The sequence below is a fragment of the Chenopodium album genome, chromosome 5 (genome assembly GCF_948465745.1).
Source record: "Chenopodium album chromosome 5, dcCheAlbu1.1, whole genome shotgun sequence".
In the NCBI taxonomy this organism is placed as follows: Eukaryota; Viridiplantae; Streptophyta; class Magnoliopsida; order Caryophyllales; family Amaranthaceae; genus Chenopodium; species Chenopodium album.
Genome location: NC_137838.1, coordinates 23585792 through 23606503, shown reverse-complemented (window position 1 = coordinate 23606503; position 20712 = coordinate 23585792). Strand labels below are relative to the sequence as shown.

General features: G+C 36.2%; 1 pseudogene across 1 annotated transcript; it reads right to left on the bottom strand.

The window, feature by feature from the left end:
- Nucleotides 1-17707: 17707 nt before the first annotated feature.
- Nucleotides 17708-20089, bottom strand: LOC145630600 (putative disease resistance protein At5g43730; annotated as a pseudogene). The gene is made up of 4 exons (XR_014112116.1): nucleotides 20040-20089; nucleotides 19798-19889; nucleotides 18077-19512; nucleotides 17708-17973 (listed from the first exon to the last, which is right to left on the bottom strand). The product of XR_014112116.1 is annotated as a putative disease resistance protein At5g43730 (transcript).
- Between the last annotated feature and the right edge of the window lie 623 nt (nucleotides 20090-20712).

The window sequence follows — 20712 nt, the reverse complement described above, 5'->3', positions numbered from 1 at the left end:
TAGCGAGGACTTCTCCTAGATTAAAGGTGCTAACGTTATTTGAGTGGGCGGTTTTGGAAGAAGAAGGATTGTCGTTCTTCTTTCCTTTCCAGCCACTGTTGGAGTTATTGTTGGCAACTTTAGACTTAACCAAGTCATCTTCAATATTAATCCCAATATCATAAACAGCCTTAAAGGTATGGAGGTTATTTTGATATTTAAGATGTTTGGAATATTTTTCTTGGAGATTCTTGATGAACAGTCTTACGGACCAATTGACTGTTGGTGTAGTGGTGATTGGGACTACACTTGGTAGGGAGGACCCGTGTTCGATCCCCCGCAACAACAATTGGGAGGGGACTGGAACCTAACCACCCAGAACTGATCCCCGAATCCGGATTAGCCCAAAGGGTGAACCGGGTAGAAAACCAAAAAAAAAGTCTTATGGACTCTTTTTCACTTGGTACCTCGATCATTTTAGCTGAGGTTTCTCTCCACTTGTTAAAGAAAGAGGTGAAGCCTTCATTCTCTTTCTGTTTGAGGATTTCAAGTTCTCTATGGTCAGTCTCGACTTGAATGTTGCATTTGTACCTATCAACGAAAGCGTTTGCTATAGATTCCTAGGTAGAGGTCTTTTCTTTTTCGAGAGAAAAGAACCATTGTTGGCAAACGGTTTCGAGAGATAGTGAAAACAGAGAAGGGAAGACCTTCTTATCAATACCCTTGATACTCATTATTGTTTCAAATGCTCTTAAATGGAAGTAAGGGTTGTCAATTGCTCTGAATTTTGGGATGTCGTTGGCGTTGAACTTCTGCGGAAGAAGATCTTTGTCCACCGAGACCCCTTGGGATGTGAGTTCTTGAAAATTGTAGTCGCTGGACAACTTGCTTAGGCTCTCTTGCATGAGGTCCATTTGTTGTTGTTTCACGGGATCATCGATCCTAAGTGCAAGAAGCTTCAGTGTCTCAGTCACAGTAGCCAGTTGGTTCTTAAGATCATTGACTTCTTCTTGAGTTTCCATTATAACTCTTGCTTTCCTCTTGCAGGCTATAGGTTTGTCGAAAAGTTGGACTTGTACGAAGAGGTTGTCTTTGATTAATCGTCCTTCCTTTCTTGACCACGCGCTGTAAATTAAACCATTTTGCGTTTTAATTACTTGAATCGAATCAACTTGACTTTATGGTTTATTTTTCTGAAAAAAAGAAAAAAAAAGGATGAATATTTTTGGCGACAATAATGTACATATTTTTAGAGGACTAAGTATTATTATTTATATTGGAGGATTAATATCCGACTTACCCCCCTAAAAAAAATGACGGAAAAAAACGCGCACACAAGACTCTCTTAATCATGATCGAAACATGTGTATTGGTGTGTGCATTGAGTGTAAGTGACATGTTTGGACTCTTGTGTAAGACCATGGGACTTAGTGCCTAAACTTTATCATTGATTCAATTAAGCATATTATCAGCAAAATTAACCGAATTAAACAGAAGACTGATTAATTAGACTTTAGATGATGACTCGACAAATAATCCGAACTGTCGGCCAAGCGACAGGACTGGCGTCACACTGTGGTGATTGGCGCCAGAAAATTTAGTTGATGTCTGGCGCTACACACCATAGTGTGGCGCTACAGCTCAGACTTTGGCGCCAATAGTGGAACTTCGGTCTGGGACTGTTTTCGGTATTATTAGTCAACTAGGGTATGCCTAAAGTCGTACTAGGTTAATTCCGTTTGAAAAATAGACTTTATTGACTCAAATTAATTAATTAATTAATTAGGCAAAGTTCTTTAAGTCATTAATTTATTTGCTCTCAACACAAATTAACAAACGGTTAAGAGAAACATAAAATATATATGCACAACAAATAATGCACAATTAGTCAAGTAGGCACAATATGATGCAATGCGTTCGCAACCTAACCATGGCTCTAGTTCTCTAAAGTTCGGGATATGGTTTAGTCAATAGAGGGTCCATGGTTAATTGTCCGGATGCACCGCGCGGAAGCCTAACCGTGAAGGGTTGGCGCGAGTGGATGGGACATCGCGAGTTTTAGAAAAAACTCGCTTCCATGGTTGAGTGAATTCAACATCTCGGATGTACCCTTTGTTGCACGGAGCGTTCAATCGGGTAGGTAGAGCATGAATTCCCAGAGGGTTATGTCCATATGTAGAACACATATGGGTTTCAGAAAAGTGAGAAAGAATTCAATCAGGAATTAGGATCGAGCAAACAATACGAAAAACCGGTCGAAATTAGAACGCATATTTCTGGCTCGGTATTGGAGGAAATTGGCGCCAGCAAACAGAGACTGGCGCCAACTTTTAACTGTAGCGCCTGGCGCCAATATTGGCGTCTGGCGCTACGGCTAAAAGTGTGGCGCCAAGCTCTGGCCCTGACGCTACTTCCCACATGCCTCAGCAGCTTTCTGTGCTCGATAAAATCTTCCAATTTCGCGTGGTGTTATTTCAGTCCTAGTTGTGAAAGACATTTCTCAAATTTCCTACGTGTAAAATCCTATATTTTTGACTCATTACGGATGGTCTTTCCAATGAGAACCTTTTTATGCATATGACAATAATGTTAATCAAAATTACGCACATGAAATACTTAGAACTTTTCGAGTCTCATCCACTCATTCTAGATCATTGCCGAAACAAATTCAGGAATTAAAATAGAAATCCTCCCCAGTGGAGTCGCCAAAAACTGTAGGGAATAATTTCAAGCCTTTAAAATCCCACTATCTTGAACCCCACTGTGATCATACACTAAAGTACGGTGGCGTCCAAAAGGGAAGAAGATAGAGCAAAAGAGTCGCCAACAAGTTTTTAAGGAACTTGTAAACCGTTCATAGGATGAAGGTTACACCCCTTAACGATCCAAGAGATCGTCAACTCCATAAGGTCATGAACCAAATAAGGGTTCGGGGATGATGGTACAAATCCAACCTAAAAGAGATTGAACCTGCCCTAATAATAAGCCTCTACTTTATTCTGATCGTATTCATGTGCGCTTTTTAATTAACATGCAATCAATAGGATTAACCCTAAACCTGTTTAATCTATGTTGGTTGAATATAATGCACAAACAAACTATTATTGGCGATCACTTGAATTATAATCATATTAACCCTAAACAAGATTATTAAATATCTTATTAAGCATGATTACAAGTACCAAATTCCCTTTAACATGCATAAAAGGTGATCAAGCAATAAAAATAAGCATCAAGCAACATAATAAATAACCATAACAATAATTATAATCGTTATCAAAATAATAATAATAATAATAATAATAATAATAATAATAATAATAATAATAATAATAATAATAATAATAATAATAATAATAATAATAATAATAATAATAATAATAATAATAATAATATTCATCATAAATTATAACAATTAAAATCATAATCATGCTCATGTTAATATTAAAGCATAATAATAGCAAGATCCTAGGCATGATACAAACAAGATTAATAACAAACCCTAGCATGTCACTAAACAATAAAAATCAAATCTTTAGCCCTAACATGATACTAACAATCATAAATATTAGGAAGAACATAGGAAGCATCATAGCAATCATATTTAATATTAAAAATACCCTAGACATGATACTAGGAATATCATAATAACAATTTAAACATGATTTCTACATCATAACTCAATAAATCAATTAAAGTACTTACTTTGATGCCTCGTACCTCTTTCTAATAACAAAATACACGCGTTAGTAACTTCAAGGAAAATAATAAACAAAGCAATTAAATTAAATAATTGAAAGAGAGATTTGGGACCAAACCCTTAGAAATTAAACCTTTCACGTCTAGGGCGAAGGCAACTTCGAATATGGCTAGGTGTTTCTAGATCTTGCGAATGCGGAATTTTGTATGAATAAGCAAGAAAGAATTGAATGAATGAAAGAATGCTAAAGAATTAATGATAGTTGATGAAAGCTTGAGAATGAAGAGAATTGGTGAATGAAAACGGAGTTTTGATACGATATTTATAGAGAAAATTAGCCAAAAAAGATAATTTAACAAAACAGAGTCTGACGCACGCAAAACAAGGTTGGCGCCAACCCTGGCTAGCTGGCGCCAGCCACCAATGGCTAGCGCTAGGCGCCAATGGCTAGCGCTTGGCGCCAAGCCTGGTTCCAGGCGCCAAGGCCTGGGGTTGGACGCCAAACTGGATTTCAACGCGTTTTCGAAAATCTGATAAATTTACCGTACTGGAAGATAAAATAATATAATTCTTTCGAAAATGCTATTTGATCTTGATTAAAACTCTGAAAAGTCAACTTATCAATGCTAATTGAATTAGGAATGAAAAGAACCTTCTAGAAGATTCTAGAAGACTAAAACCATTCCTAATTGCATTAGGAATGATAAATCATATTAGGCCCTCCCCTAGATCATTGGGCCGTACATAAAGCTCAAACCGGGCCCAGTTTAGTAAATTGGTCATAACTTTCTCAATATTCATCGGAATTGGGCTTATAATATATCGTTGGAAAGCTCTTTGCAAGCCCCATCCAACTACACTACTATTGGACCCATATCATGGACCAACCAAACTGGATTGACTGTTTTCTTAAAATAAAGTTTTCAAAAACAGAGAGAAAAGAAAAGAAATAAAAACTTTCCGCAACACTAGACCTTTCCACACTTTCGTTTCATTCGATTATGATTCGACGCGAAAGGTACTCATCACTGGGTTTGATTTTGGGGAGACACAAATGGGTGTCTACAGCTGTATACTTGAAAGTCTCGAGAATATTGAACTATGGATGTAAAAATATCATAAAAAAGAAAGAGTTTATGACAAGATTTATGAATTTGATTGAGATGTGTTGAAATAACTTGAGTAAGGATTGTATATGAGGTGATTGAAGTTGAGATTATTTAGGGGTCACGAGATTTATTCAAGGGATGCTAGAAGAAAGATTATGGATTTAATTGGAGGAAAGATGTAAGCATGGGAAAAATAAGCAAGGATATTAAGGTTAAGTGAAGTTGGAGGTATTATATGGACATATTTGCGTGTGGAGAAAAGACTTAATGTTGCATTGCTTAAAGGGGGTTGAAAGATACTATTGAAGTCATTGAAAGAAGGTTACATCACCCTGGAGAGCGCATGTAATTGTTAAAGAAAGGGATGGAAGTGTTTGTAAAGTGCCTATGGGGGATTGATCAATGTGACAAAGAAGTATAATTATCCTTTGCTTTAAAGCGACGATTTGTTTGAACAATTGAAAGGAGCAAATATAATTTCGAGATTAGACTTGAGGATAGAACTACTAAGTAAAAATATTCGAAAGAGGATATTTAGATTTTGGCGCTTATGACAAGGTTTGGACGATTCGAGTTTTCATTTTTGCCTTTTGGGATAATGAATCACCTATAATTTCCATGGACTTATGGAATTCAGTATTTTCATTGAAGGTATTTTTGTGAATTCTAAGAATGGGAAGGAAAGGACGATGTGACCATCTGTAATAAAACGTGTTGATGCTTAGAGAGAAGCAAATGCACGCAAGTTTTTCCCGAGTGTGAGTTGTGATTGAGAAAGGACCATTTTGGGAAACCTTGCGACAAGAGGAAAAGTTGATGTAACAGGGATAGAAGCGGTGAATTATGGACTCCGTGATAAAACAATTGTAGTTGAGGTTTAAGTAGGACAACGGTGTGGAAGATTTTGATAGATTCGAAAGGATTATTAACAAGTGAATGCCCTGGCGAAGAATAATTGGAAGTTCATGGAAAGTAATAAGTGTGAAATAACTTTGTATAAATTAATGATTATTTGTGAATGAATTTTAAAGTTTAAAGTTTGAGATAGACTCTCACACATAAGGATTTAAAAATGTAACAAGAAATTATTGGAGTTGATAAAGGACCGTGGAAGAGACATTCAATGTCATTAAAAGGGAAGCAATGTATTGGGCAAATACGTTGCTAATAATGTTAAAGTTAAGGGGGAATAAGGAAATTAATCTCCTCAAAAGTATTGGAAAAGGAAAGTTAAAAAAAATGTTGGGGTAACGACAGCATGAGACCAACAATATTCGAGGAAATGAAGAAAAAAAAAATCAAGTAGAGAGTGTGAATTTGATCGAATTTGTAAGAGGATATGTCACTTTAATATTCATGGAGATAAAATCTTGAGTATACTTTGTAAGAGTAAGAGATTTAAAGGAAATATAACGGAAGGAAATGTAATACAACCAGGAAAGGACAAGCTGCAAAAATGATTTGGTAAAGGTGTATTGAGGGTTTAAAGTGATTAATTTATTCGGATTGTAGTGGATAGATTGTCTAAGTCCGCAATGTTTAAAACCCGATGAAGGAGACTTCGAAGATGGAGCAACTTGCGAAGGCTTACATCAAATTCGTTGTTAGATTACATGGAGTTCCTGAAAATATCATGTCAGATAAAAATTCCTAGTTTATTTTAAAATACTAGAAGGAGGTATACAGGAGAACTTTGGTAATACATTTGAGACGATTACAACCTCCATCCATTAGTATAATAGCGAAATAATATTTGACTGGGGAATTTATGCAGAAAACAAGCGTATTCAATTTCAGAAAAGGATGTAACAAAGTCACCATACAAGCCAGCATTGGTGTGGCAACATTTTGAGGTTGGAATAAAAGAACCATGGAATTTCACTATGTTGGGGAACATTAGTGACCGAAGCAAGAAAAATATACATGAATGGATTTGATCTGAGTAGTGCAAGTTAAACAACGGACAAGGCACAAGTGTTATTGAAAGTGTAACCCATTGACAAAAGATGAATTTTGGCCAGAAAGAAAATTTGAGCCAAAGTATATAGAAATATATATGAATTTGCATAGAATTGGTAAAGTGGCAAATAACTTGGCATATTATCGGACCTTGGTAAAGTATAAGAAAATTTTCATAAGTCATTGTGAAAGAACATTAACTAAAGGTACGAGTTGCAAAGAGATCTATTGAGTTCAGTCAATTTGATCATGAAAGAGCTAGACAAATCAAAGTTTCGAATATCAAAGTGCTTCATACTTTTACTAGAGGATGGGTGAAAGATAATATAGATGGAAATTGATTATTTTTGGTATAATGAGTAAGGAATTAATAAGAATTTTGGTTCGCAACAAAGAATGCATACAGAGAAGTGTTATGACCTTACCAAGGATGGAATGAGAAAAGATCAACATGATTCTAAAGTTGAGTTAAGTGGAGTTACGGGGGCGTAACTCGTTTTCTTTAAGGGGGGTAGAGTGCGATAGAATTACGCGCTTTTTCCTTAATTTTGGCATTTTAAAGTGCTTTTTCGTCAGTTTTACACTGATTTAGTTGATAAGTTTGATTATTTTACACACTAAGATGTGTAAGTTTATTACCAAAGTTGATTCTTACACTAATGCTAGTGTGAGTTTGTTAGATAGTCTAATAGTTTACACATTATTTTGTGTAAGTTTGTTAGTAAATTTGTTATCTTATACACTAGTTTGTGTAAGTTGGTTAGTAAGTTAGTTAGTTTACACACTAGTTTGTGTGTGAATGAATAGATGAGGTAGAAAGTAAGTATCACAAAAGTACAACAACTAAAAATATTAAGGAAATTTTCAGAATTTACAAGCACGTGTTCGCTTCAAGCAAACTTTTTCTTGTTTTCATACCTAAGTTTCGGGGACGAAACTTCTTTTAAGGGGGGTAGACTGTAATAACCCGTAGTTTTAACGAATTTAATATGCTATTTATTTATTTATAAAATATGTTTTGGGTCAACCCATTTTAAATTATTGGATTCTGAATAAAACATGTTTTTGGGTTAATAAGTATTCTATCCAAATATAAACCATATCCAACTATCCTATTTTTATAATTTGGGCCAACTATTTTATTATTCAACTCCATAATTTTTTTTATGAAGCCCAAAATCTACCCTAACCTACTCTACACTATAAATACTCTACTTATCCCCAAAATTTTACCACCCAAAAAGGTCAAATGGTCAAGGTAATCTATTTTCTTTTTATTCTTTCTTTCTTCTTTTCCTTTTTCCTTTTCTTATTCTTTCTTTTTCTTCTTGAATTTACGTGGGTTTTGGGTGACATAAACCCACCCAAATTTCAGCCTTGTTGCTGCCACATCATCACACCAACCACCACCTGCCGGGCTCCGTCGACCACCGCTGGCGACGTGGCTGCCGCGCGCCCAGCCGGAGTTCCATCCTCCACTTCTTGCTTTCTCTCTCCTCTTCTATTTTAATGGTGGGTTATAATTATATGTGTGGGTTTTTGATTTTAATAGTTCTAAATGTGTTTATTTAGTATAAAAAAACATGTTATAATGATTTAAAACTATAATTTCAGATTTTTATTATTGACATTATTTTCAGATTTAATAAATTATAAATTTAGGGTTTTTAATTCATTCAAGACTTGATTTTTAGGGTTTTTATGAACAATTGATTTATGGCTTTTATAGTAATGATGTTTTGAAATTTTGGTGATTATAACTACTTATTAGTTTAAATTAATTCCAGATTATTTTGAACACGTAAATTCATGTTTTAATTATTAGATTTCCGTTCGTTAATATTAACCCCGTTTTAATCCCGATCAGGTTCTAAAATCCTCCGATTTTGATAAAAAAAAAAAGTAGTGTTTTTGAGTTGAAATTCAGCCTCTAAATATGATTTTCGGGCAGTTTTTGATTTTTAACGAAGTTTTTTTTTATGCTTTAAATTTTATCTTTGAGTTTAAAGGGGTAAGAGATAATTTAATGTTTCTATGGATAATTTAAGTATAAAGATATATTTCGATGAAGTTTTAAAGGATTTTTGATTAGTTTAAAATGTTGGAATTTTATTTAAAGTAGTATAATTGTGATTTTTAATAAAAGGGTGTGATTATCCATTAAGAAGGAGTTTAGTTAGGGGTTTTTAAATAATTTTCAGATTATTATAAGTTATTTAAAGCGAGTTTAAGTTGCTTGAAATTGTGTAGACATGGGTAATTAATATAGTATTATTGTCCCTTTATGTAGGAGACTTGGTTCGAGAATTGTTGTAGAGTACTCGGTTATTTTAAGAGCTTATTTGAGGTACGTTCGCTTACTTAGCATATTTTGATGATGTAGAATCATGCTAGGCTTGATTTCAATCAATTACAAGTAGTATCATGCTAAGGTTTATGTATGAAATTGTGAATTAATGGTGTTGGTGATTGAGTTGTGAAGCATGAATTATTTGTGATGGTTTATGGATTGGAAAATTATATTTTGGGCATGTTGTGTTTGAACCACACTTTTATTTATGGCATGTTAGAATGCATGATTAATTAAACTACATGTTTAATTATGTTAGGAATATTGAAAAGGAATTTTATTATGGTTCAAATAATTTTTATTGATGCTTTAAGCATGAGGAAGGAGCTATATAAGTGTCTATGTACACGAGGAATAAATTGTATGTTGGTGCCTTTGTGCACTTAAGGTGTTTTGAACACCGAGGGATAGGATTTTTGGCGCATTATGCGTTTAAGGTGTCTTTGACACTGAGGTTGAATTAAAAAGGGTTCAACATTAAATAATATGTGGTCACTAATTATTCAAAATTAAATTGGTATGCTTGGTTGATTGAATAATTATGGTTGATTGATTTATTATGCTTTGAGAGTCATCACCAAGTCCAATAACATGTAAATAACGTAAAGTGAAAGAGATTACGCACCAAAACTCTTGGAACGTATATACCTTGAGTATGAACAATGGGGGGGGAGTTATGGGGTTATATATTTAACCATAACTTCTAATGGAGTACAGGACGCTGTATATTCCTTTTTATTTATTTATTATTATGCGCAGGAATTCCGCCACCTTTGAGTGGTTTTGTCGCTGGCACGGTTAGCTCCCGTGTCAGTTAACCTCAAATTTATTTGGGGGAGGTTAGGAGGTGGAAACCCGTTCGATGCGTAATCAATGCAAAATGAATTAATTAGTGTCTAGTCATTGTGTTTTGTTGATTGGTGTGTGTGCTTGTGAACAGGTGCAATGAGGTAAGTGTGTGTTGATAGGTGAAAGCATGTTAGTGTGTTTATTTACGCTTATGTACTCAGCTTTGCTGACTGTGTGTGTTTGGCCATGTCTTTACTTTGGCCCTACGACGACCCATTTTCTAATGGCGAGTAGTGGGGACAAGTAGAGAGGAGGTTTTCACGTGATGAAGCATATTCATGAATGGGCATGGGTGAAGAGCAAATCATGCTAGTTTCTATAAGTATATGATGTATTTAATGCTTTAATTATTTATGATATTATTATCATGCATGACTAACGCAAAGGTTTTAAAGTCGGTTTGGTTTTAATAAGGGCCTATAATGGTTCCAAGTTGTAGGATGGTTTTATTTTACTTCGTTTGACTTTGGTTTTGACTTTACTTTCGTTGGTTGACTTTTGAAGTTGACTTGTTTTGAATGGTTTTGAAATTAGTCTTCCGCTGTGTGTCTTTGATGGTTGCCTTAGCCGTTTTCACGGTGGCGGTAATATCTTAGATATTCCTATTTAAATTTTTAAACAGGGCAAAAAAAGGTATTTTAAAAGAAAGGAATTTCTAGGGTGTTACAATCAACAACAACAAACTTTTTTCCTCACCAGGTGGCAAGAAGTAACTCATAAATATCCATGAAGAAAAAGCACGATGCAAGCTTCTCACCAAGATTTCATGCTTTTTTCTTCTTTTGTTTCAACCCTTTTCCCCTAATAAGTCTAGCATAGGTTCTCCTTATCCTTATATTTCTTACCTTTTCCATCAATGAACATTTCTTTTATTTGAATTCGATCATGTCATTCGCAAAAAAAAAAAAAAAAAAAAAAAAAAAAAAAAATTGCTGAACTAAACACAAGATACACCAATGACTTGAGGCACCTTTGCAACCCATTCATTCCCCATTAACCATTCAATCACATATCCATTTTTTCATCAACCACTTTGAGCCTCGTCTAACGTTTGACCTTCATTTTTTCAACCCACATTCACTCAACCCTGGGATTGGAAGATGTGCAATTTGTGTAACATTCAGAAAGCAAGTTCAAATAAAAAAGAAAAGAATAAGTACAAAAAAATGTCTAAAGGCAAGTGTTCCAATGTCTTTGATATGAACACGTCTCAAATTGCGTCTCTCATCGAGTGCTTGGTACCGTGCCTGAGAAACATGAATGCTAAGTGAGTGATGGACCGCATGATCTGAGATTGCCTACATTGATTCAAAAAAAAAAAAAACAAAGAAAATAAATTTAAATAAAAAAATATATGAAAATAAACTTGCAAAGTTCAATTTTTCAAATACACAATTGCATATCTTGGGGGCTTAGCTCGGGTCTTGAGCCTTTTACCCTTTTCTTCTTTAAACCATCAAATTAACAACATTACAACCCTTGAAAGACCTCTTTGAGAAGTACACACACTTGTGCAAATTTCGGTTAGAGCTACGTTCGGCCTGATTCCTAACGGATACGTAGGCAACCTCACATCAAGATGCGGCCACATATCCATGCATGATCGAGTCAAAGATATCCAATGCTTACCCCTACCCATTTAGAGCTAGCCTTGGGGGCTTGAACCCACATCATTTAGCCTACCTAGACTAAAGAGTCATCATCTTTGACTCTTCTCACATCTCTTTCCATCACCATAACCCTTGCAGCCAGCCTTAGTATCACATTCACACACTTCACTCACACATCCATATCCAAAACAATCATCCTTCCCTTTAGAAACTGTAGACACCCAAATGTGTCTCCCCAAAACCAAACCCAGTGATAAATACCTTTCATGTCATTTGATATCGAACAAAGAGAAAGTGTGAAAAGTCTAGTTGTAGGGAATATTTCAAGCATTATCCCTAGCTTGAACCCCACTGTGATCATACACTAAAGTACGGTGGCGTCCAAAGGGAAAGAAGATAGAGCAAAAGAGTCGCCAACAAGTTTTAGGAACTTGTAAACCGTTCACAGGATGAAGGTTACATCCTTAACGATCCAAGAGATCGTCAACTCCAATAGGTCTGGAACCATGACTAGTAGTTCGGGGATGAAGGTACAAATCCAACCTAAAAGAGATTGAACCTGCCCTAATAATAGGCCTCTACTTTATTCTGATCGTATTCATGTGCGCTTTCTGACTAACATGCAATCAATAGGTTTACCCTAAACCTGTTTAACTATGTTGGTTGAATATTAATGCACAAACAAAACTATTATTGGCGATCACTTGAATTATAATCAAATTAACCCTAAACAAGATTATTAATTAACTTATTAAGCGTGATTAAAAGTACCAATTCCCTTTAAACATACATAAAAGGCATGATCAAGCAATAAAAATAAATATCAAGCAACATAATAATAATCACAACAATCAAAATAATCATGTTAAAGCATAATTTTAATAGCAAGATCCTAGGCATAATACTAACAAGATTAATAACAAACCCTAGCATGTTACTAAGCATTGAAAATTAAATATATAGCCCTAACATGATACTATTAGGAAAGACAATAAAAGGCATCATAGAAATCATAATGGACATTATATTCTTTACCCTAAACATGATACTAGGAATTTATTGTTGCCACCCTAAACATCAAATTAAGAAAAGCATCATAACATGATACTAGGAATCATAATAACAACCTAGACATGATTTCTATATCATAATATCAATAAAAACCTTTAAAGCACTTACTTGGATGCCTCGTACCTCTTTCTAATAACAAAATACACGCGTTAGTAACTTCAAGGAAAATAATAATCAAAGAATTAAATTAAATAATTGAAATAAAGATTTAGGACCAAACCCTCAGAAATTAAAACCTTTCACGTCTAGGGCGAAGGCAACTTTGAATTATGCTAGGTATATCTAGGTCTTGTGAGTGCGGAATTTTGTATGAAAAAGGGTGGTTTAGAAAAGAAGAGAGAGAAAAGAATTAGAGAGTATAATAATTGATGAGAATTAGTGATTATTGATGATTGTAGATGAGAATTCGTGATTATTGATGATTGAAAACGGAGTTTTTAGGAGGCTATTTATAGAGAAAATCAGCCAAAAAGATAGAAAACCGAACCAGAGTTCTGACGTGAAAAAACGGAATTAGCGCCAGACGCTGACATTAGTGCCAAACGCTAATGCTAGCGTCAGGCGCTAAGCTTAGCGCCAGGAGCTAATGCTGGCGTTAGGCGCTAATCAGGTTTTTGACGCGTTTTCTAAAACCAGATAGAATTAATCGTACAGGAGGATAAAACCGTATTTTCCTCAAAAACACTCTTTTATTCTGATTAAAACTCTAAAAAGTCAACAAAAGTCAATTTATCAATGCTAATTGAATTAGGAATGAAAAGAACCTTCTAGAAGAATCTAGAAGACTAAAACCATTCCTAATTGCATTAGGAATGATAAATCCATATTAGGCCCTCCCCTAGATCATTGGGCCGCATATAAGGTTCAAACCGGGCCTAGTTTAGTAATTTGGTCATAACTTCCTCAATATTCATCAGAATTGGGCTTATAATATATCGTTGGAGAGCTCTTTTCAAGCCCCATCCAACTACACTACTATTGGACCCATATCATGGACCAACCAAACTAGATTGGCTGTTTTCTTAAAATAGGTTTTCAAAAACAGAGAAAAGAGAAAAGAAATTAAAACTATCCGCAACACTAAACTTTCCACACTTTCACTTCATTCGATTATGATTCGACGTGAAAGGTACTCATCACCGGGTTTGGTTTTGGGGAGACACAAATGAGTGTCTACAGAAGCCCCCACTTTGACTATGATTGGAGAAACGCCGGTTTCGAAAACAAAAGTCAAAGTATTGATAGGGACGGAGAATGATTCAGAACGTTCTGCGATCCTAAACCACTCTTGTAACGCCGATACCTGCAAAACTAGCGTTAGTTAAACAGATAAAAGAGTTAAGAAACGCGTATCTTGCACCGTCAAGCACACGTCTCTGAAAGTTACCGATTTGTTGATGTATTTCTGTATTTTTGCATTTTTTACGACCTCCTGCAAGCTAGAGAATGTCGCTTGAAGATTGCTACGCTTGTAACTGTCTCCAATTCAGCCATGATAGGCTTCTGCAAGCTAGAGAACCCCATCGAAGATTGCTTCGCTTGAAATGACCTTCTAGCACTTTGTGACCATCTTCTGCAAGCCAGGGAACACGATCGAAGACAACTTCGCTTGAAATCACCTCAAGTTGTTTGTGACAACTCTCCGCAAGCTAGGGAACGCTGCCGAAGATACCCTCGCTTGAAGCTATCCTCATTTGTTGCGATAACACTCTGAAGAAAATTATCGAAGACCTACGCTTGTCGATCTTTAAAAGCTCGCTTGAACTTTGCTTCCGTTATGCCAGTACGTCGGCGCTTTTGCTGTTTTTGAACCTGTATGTTAGTGCCCTGCTGAATGAACCAGTATATCGGTGCCTTGTTGAATGAACCAGTATGTCGGTGCTTCGTACGGAGCCAATTCTTAGGCGCTTTAAGCTAAGTGAGACGATAATTCATCAGGTCGATCAATTTATGTAATTGTGATCAATCCGATTACTAAAATCATGTCAATATCTTAGAGGGGCTAACTGGCGTGCCAAGGAGCCCAAAATATATTGCAATAGGTTGAAATAACCGTACTGAGTGGCTGAGTGTTCTGGCGCCACTGAAATATTGATAGTGTCGCATTTTTGGCTGTAGCGCCAGATGCTGGCACTAGCGCCAGGCGCTAAGCCTTATCGACTGACGCCAAGGTCTGTCGCTTGGCGCTAGAGTCGGGTTTTCCATAAATACCCTTCTCTTCTTCATTTCCGCTGCTGCTACTAGGGGTGAACATGGTTTGGTTTGGTGCGGTTTGAGTCCAAACCAAACCAAACCGCAAAATACGGTTTGGTAAATTTTTCAAACCAAACCAAACCATATTAGTATTGAAATCAAACCAAACCAAACCGTAATAATACGGTTTGGTGCGGTTTGGTTTGCGGTTTATGATGAGATGATTTTTTTTTTTTTTTTTCCAAAAATTGTCAAATAATACTTCACTAATTTATAATAATGTTTAAATAAGTAGCCCTAACGGATTAAATTGTACTACAAAGTTGCAATAAAAATATCAAGTGCTAACACATAATAAAAATAATACATAACAATAAAAGATATTCATATGAGTACTACATTATAGTCATTAATTATAGAGTATTGACGGTATAGTTTTTATCTATTTTACATGGTTTTTTATTTATTCTTTAATTTTTTTTATATAATAAAAAAAAATTATTGAAAAATTATATAAATATTAAAATTCGGTTTATTGGTTTACGGTTTGGTTTGGTTTATAATTTTTGCAAAACCAAACCAAACCATAAACCATATTTACAAAAAAATCGAGACCAAACCGTAATTTTATAAACCGTAAACCAAACCAAACCGCTAAAATACGGTTTGATCTGGTTTGGTTACGGTCCAGACCAAACTGTGTACAGCCCTAGCTGCTACTCGCGTTTGTGCTCCAGAATTGCTCAAAACTTCATTTGGCTCGTTCTTACTTGTTTCTCAACCGAATTCGCTCAAATTTGTTGCAAATCAAAGCTTATTCCATCCATTTTCCCGATCTATGTAAGTTTCCTCCAAACTCACGCCGTTTTTAATGAATTTCACATGTATTTGTTTACGAATTTCTTGAAAATTCAAAATTTAAATTGCTAAATTCTCTTTGTTTATCAAATTTTATGCCATGAAATTGCTGATTATGTTTATATATTGCTTTGGGAGTAATTTGAGACTTGTTTGAATCAATTTGGTGAAGAAACGAACAAATCACCATTGTTGGACCTCTTAAGGTCGGGAAGACAATGTGGCTTGTTCTTGACGTTTTTGCTAGCAATTCTTGTCCAATTTGTCACAATAATTACTATAGTATTGCGAGAAATTGTTTGAATGCTTGAAAAATGTCATATATGCTCAATTTGAATTTGTGCTCTGTTTTAGTACTACGTACTCTGTTTTCTACGAACATAGTATCATGCGGCTAGGCGAACCTTAGATACTATAGAACCTTAATTTATGATGATTTTGCGCAATGTAGCATGGCTAGATAGCGACGTTTGGGTTTGCGGTCCTGAGACGCTCGACGGGAGCATGAGGCCGTAGAGGACGACGCTGATCCATCCACTTCACTCGGCCGACTCCTTGAGTGGGATGAGCGGACTTTGTACTTCTCTCCTGTCCACCACATCTCTGAGAGGGTGAGGCGGGGCATCACAGTTGGGAGGACGCACTGCCATTGTTCTGGTTGCAACACATTGGGCGACCTGTACAAGATGCATGTACATCGCCAATGACGACGAGGCGATACTTATATGGGAGTCTTGCGGACTACCTGCACTCTCCGAGACCTCCGAGGCCATGATTGCCTCTATCAAGGGTCACCATGTGGTTCGTGCTCTGGTGGAGTTCTTTTGGGACACCACCAACACTTTCCACTTCCCTTGGGGTGAGATGATGGTCACCCCGATCGACTTCAGTCTCATTACGGGACTGAAGTTTAGCTCTGTGGCGCTGCCGTTCGACAACGAGATCAGCGTCTTTTCTCCCGAGGTCGAGGAACTGTTGGGTCCGATTGCTGTTCGGGCTCGAGCTAAGGTGGAGTCGACTTAGTTCAGCGCGAAGGGGATTCGCCGCTCGACTCTAGCAGCGACTTTTGATGATGGTGCGACTACCCGAGAGCAGCGGGTGCGCATCTTTGTACTTATCTTGCTGTCAGGGACGTTTTCCCCTGACAAGGGTAGTAGAGCGCTACTTTACTACCTTCCTGTTGTCCGTGATCTACACCGGATCGGGACTTACGACTAGGCCAGCTTGGCCTATGGTGACTTCATCCGAGCGTTACGGGACTCGTGTCGACATCGGTCCTTCACGGGGAACGTTGCTCTATCTTGCTTTTGGAGGGTTGTAGTGGTATACTTTATTTCCTGTAAAGTTTAGCTCTAAGCTTTAGTTAGCACTCACTTATAATTTTTGCCTTTTGTAGATCTGGTTCTACGAGTACTTTCCCTCAGTTGCGCCGGCGAGACCGTCGCCGCGCAGGTTTCCAGTGAGTGCTTCCTGGGGAAGCCGTCGTACTAGTAGAAAAAGACTCATTTGCATCGCTCATTTATAGTGTATTTGCGTCGCTTCTATGAGCGACGCAACTGCTCGCGACGCAAATGATTTAAAAGTCATTTGCGTCGCTCTTAGGCGCGATGCAGATAAGAGTCATTTGCATCGCTCCTAGGCGCGATGCAAATAAGAGTCATTTGCGTCGCTCCTTTATAAAGGAGTGACGCAAATGACTCTTATTTGCGTCGCTCTTTTATTAAGGAGCGTCGCAAATAACTCTTCTGATAAACTTCTTGTTTGTTATTTGCGTCACTTGTTTATATAGGAGTGACGCAAAGGACTGACTAGACAATACAAAATTGCTTTATTTGCATCACTTGTTTGTTTAATGAGTGACGCAAATGAGGTGAATTTTTTTTTTTAATTATAATAATTGCCTTGTATATGTTTGTAGTACGTGTTTTCCTTGCTAGTGGTATAAGGTAATATGCTAACACTAATATAATTGAAATTAAAATGCAATATTATTGTATAACGCAAATGTAAATTTTGGCAGAGTCTCCTTTGTATTTTGGCCTACCCATAAAATTGTTAATGGCGACATTATATTAACAACCTGTTCAATAATTTACATCTCAATATCATAGACATTATACTCATCATCCCAACACCAATTAACCAAAATAATTCATGTCAAGCCTATAATCCAAAACAAGAGTCCAACATGCGCTAAGTGTAAATCTAAAGTTCAACATTACATATAAAATAATCTGCCCAAATATCTCGAATCTCATTTATCTCCTCGGTGTACGGTGTAGTTCTTGAAAAATCCTATCAACACAACAAATATACAAGAGGAAAGTTTTAATTCAAGATTGTAGCTAACATCAAATTTTATTTATCAAACAAAAATGAAATATTTGACAACTCATACCTGAATAAGTTCCTCACTGCTATAGTGATGTTCAAGTATTTCGTACATATAACGCATGACGTAGTAGCCACAATCACGTCCACCCGATTGTAAAAATAAGGTGGAGAGATAGCTATAGTTTGAGAATCATCTGGGAGGATCGACGATATTGAAGAATTAATCAAGGAAACAACAAGGAGATTCTTCCGGAACTCCAATTTTGAAGTCTTGCCAGCTTCTACCATAAAACTATCTCCAGCAATAGAAAGAGCCATATGCCTCACAAGATCATGAATCTTGATAGTCCTTTTATCCTCTGGTGCTTCCAGCAAGCAAGAGTTGAGAAGTTTATTCAATATGGAATGGCCCATGTCATATCGTGCTTGTAACGATGAAACATTATCTATCAGCTTCTCACCCATCCAAAGGCGAATCAGCTCTTCTCTGCGTATGTCAAAACCTTTGGGGTATAAGGCAGTATACAAGAAACAACGCTGGAGCGTGATATTGTTCAACTTTTCATAAGAAAATTTCAGCCGACTAAATGCATCTTCCAAGTAATCTTGTCTGGTAAAAGGAAACTTTGCACTTTCAAGGACTTCCCTCCTACTAGAACGATTACCATCAACCATCTTCCTGAAGCATCTGGCCAACCCAGCAATAGCAAGAGGAAGACCTGAACACTTATCATACACAAGCTTCCTAAAATGGGACTCTTGTTTGGAATCCAAATATTCACCACCTATGATTTGGTGAAACAGCTCCCAACTCTCTTCCTCCGAAAGTGGCTCAACCAGAACAAATTTCCGGCAGTGGAGCATACGACAGACATCCCGTGACCGAGAAATAGCAATTAGCTTGCATCTCCTAGGAATCCCAACATCTTCATAGCGAAACTCATCCCACAAATCATCAAGGATGAGTACACACTTATCATTTCGAGACAAAAACGAATGAATCTTGGCCGCTCTCCTAGTCTCATCCCGATCACCTCCAAGATCAAGCCTAAAAGCACCAACAATTTTTTACTGCAACTCATATACATTAAAATCCACCCCCACAGAGACCATACCAACAGCATAAACATCAGTAAAAGGCGTCTCATAACGAAGCCGAAATTCGAGCTGCTTTGCCAGGGTAGTCTTCCCAACCCCGGCCGTCCCATAAACACCAATACTAACAATTTTATCATCCTTTAACCAATCAATGATTCTGTTCACATACTTTGTGTTTAAGCTCAACGATACCTCAACTTTTCTGCGCTTTATTTTGGGCTGTTGTAAATAAACACTACTCCTCGATTCAGATTGAAATTCATCAGTAACACTATTCCTCAATTCAGATTGATTTTCAACTCCACTATTGTTTGTACCTCCATCACATGGTACACCACGATAATGCCTTCCTATCCCAAACATCTTAGAAATTATCGAAATCATTTTCAATGGATTTTGGATCTACCAAACAAAAAAAACAAACAATTATTATCTTTACTATCAGCGTTGGGATTTTAGCTTACAAACTTTTAAAACAAATAAAATTACATATGATCTATTAAATGAAAATAGCAACAAATATTATAATCTAAAAAATGAAAAGAAAAAAAAAATACGGTAATCTAAAGAACAAATCCTCAATAAGAATTGATACATCTACTAAGATAAATGATTTTTACAGCCTAAAAACATACGAGTAAATTAAAAACGATAAGGATAATATTCAGAGGGAAGGTAAGTGCAGACCTGTAGATGCATGAAAGATGATGGAAAAAAATGGAAGCAAAAGTTAGTCTGGTCCTATATTTAGCTTGCACTTGTAGCTTCTTCTAACTTGACTGAAATTATAAAAATTCAATTAAATCTGCCATATATTTTCTAATTAATGAACTAACATTAAACTTGAAATTAAACTAAGTCATTGTTCAAGTTAAATGCTACATTCTATCTACCATGAAAAGATTGAACATAAATAGAAGCAATCTTACCTTAGGTGAAAGTGACTTCACTAATTCAACAATGTCGAGCCGAAATCGAAATTCAATTATTGTTGCTATAATTTCAGTCATTGCTCGAATATTTCAGTTTAATTCAATTATTGAATTATTGTTCAAGTTAATAAGTGATTTTTCCACTCGAAAATTTCAGTCATTGCTCGAATATTTTCGCCAGGATTTTTAATTGAATTTTTTGGGGTTTCTAGGGTTCGAATTCATATGGTTTTGAGTAGATTTTTTGCTCGAAATGGGGGATTTTTGGTCGGAAACAATCAATTTTTCTAAGGTTTAAGGGTTCGAATTTCTTAGGGTTTTTGGTCTAAATTTTTGCTCGAAAATGCTCGGATTTGCTGCCGATTATGGGTGTTGAACTTGATTGCGATTTTGGATATTGAATTTGCTGGGGAATTGCAGTTTTTGGGCGAATTTATTGGATTTCAGGGTCGAATTTGTGGGTGTTTTTCTGTAGAAATTCACTGGAAGCAACTCTGTTTTTTTCTTTTTGTTTAGTGAAAGGTTGGAGTGAAAAGCTATTTGCGTCGCTCATTTCAGGGTCAAAAAAGCGCGGAATAACCTAAATGCAACAGAGTTATTTGCGTCACTTAATTATAAAAATGCGACGCAAATAACAAAATTTATAATGCTGAAAATTTGTCATTTGCGT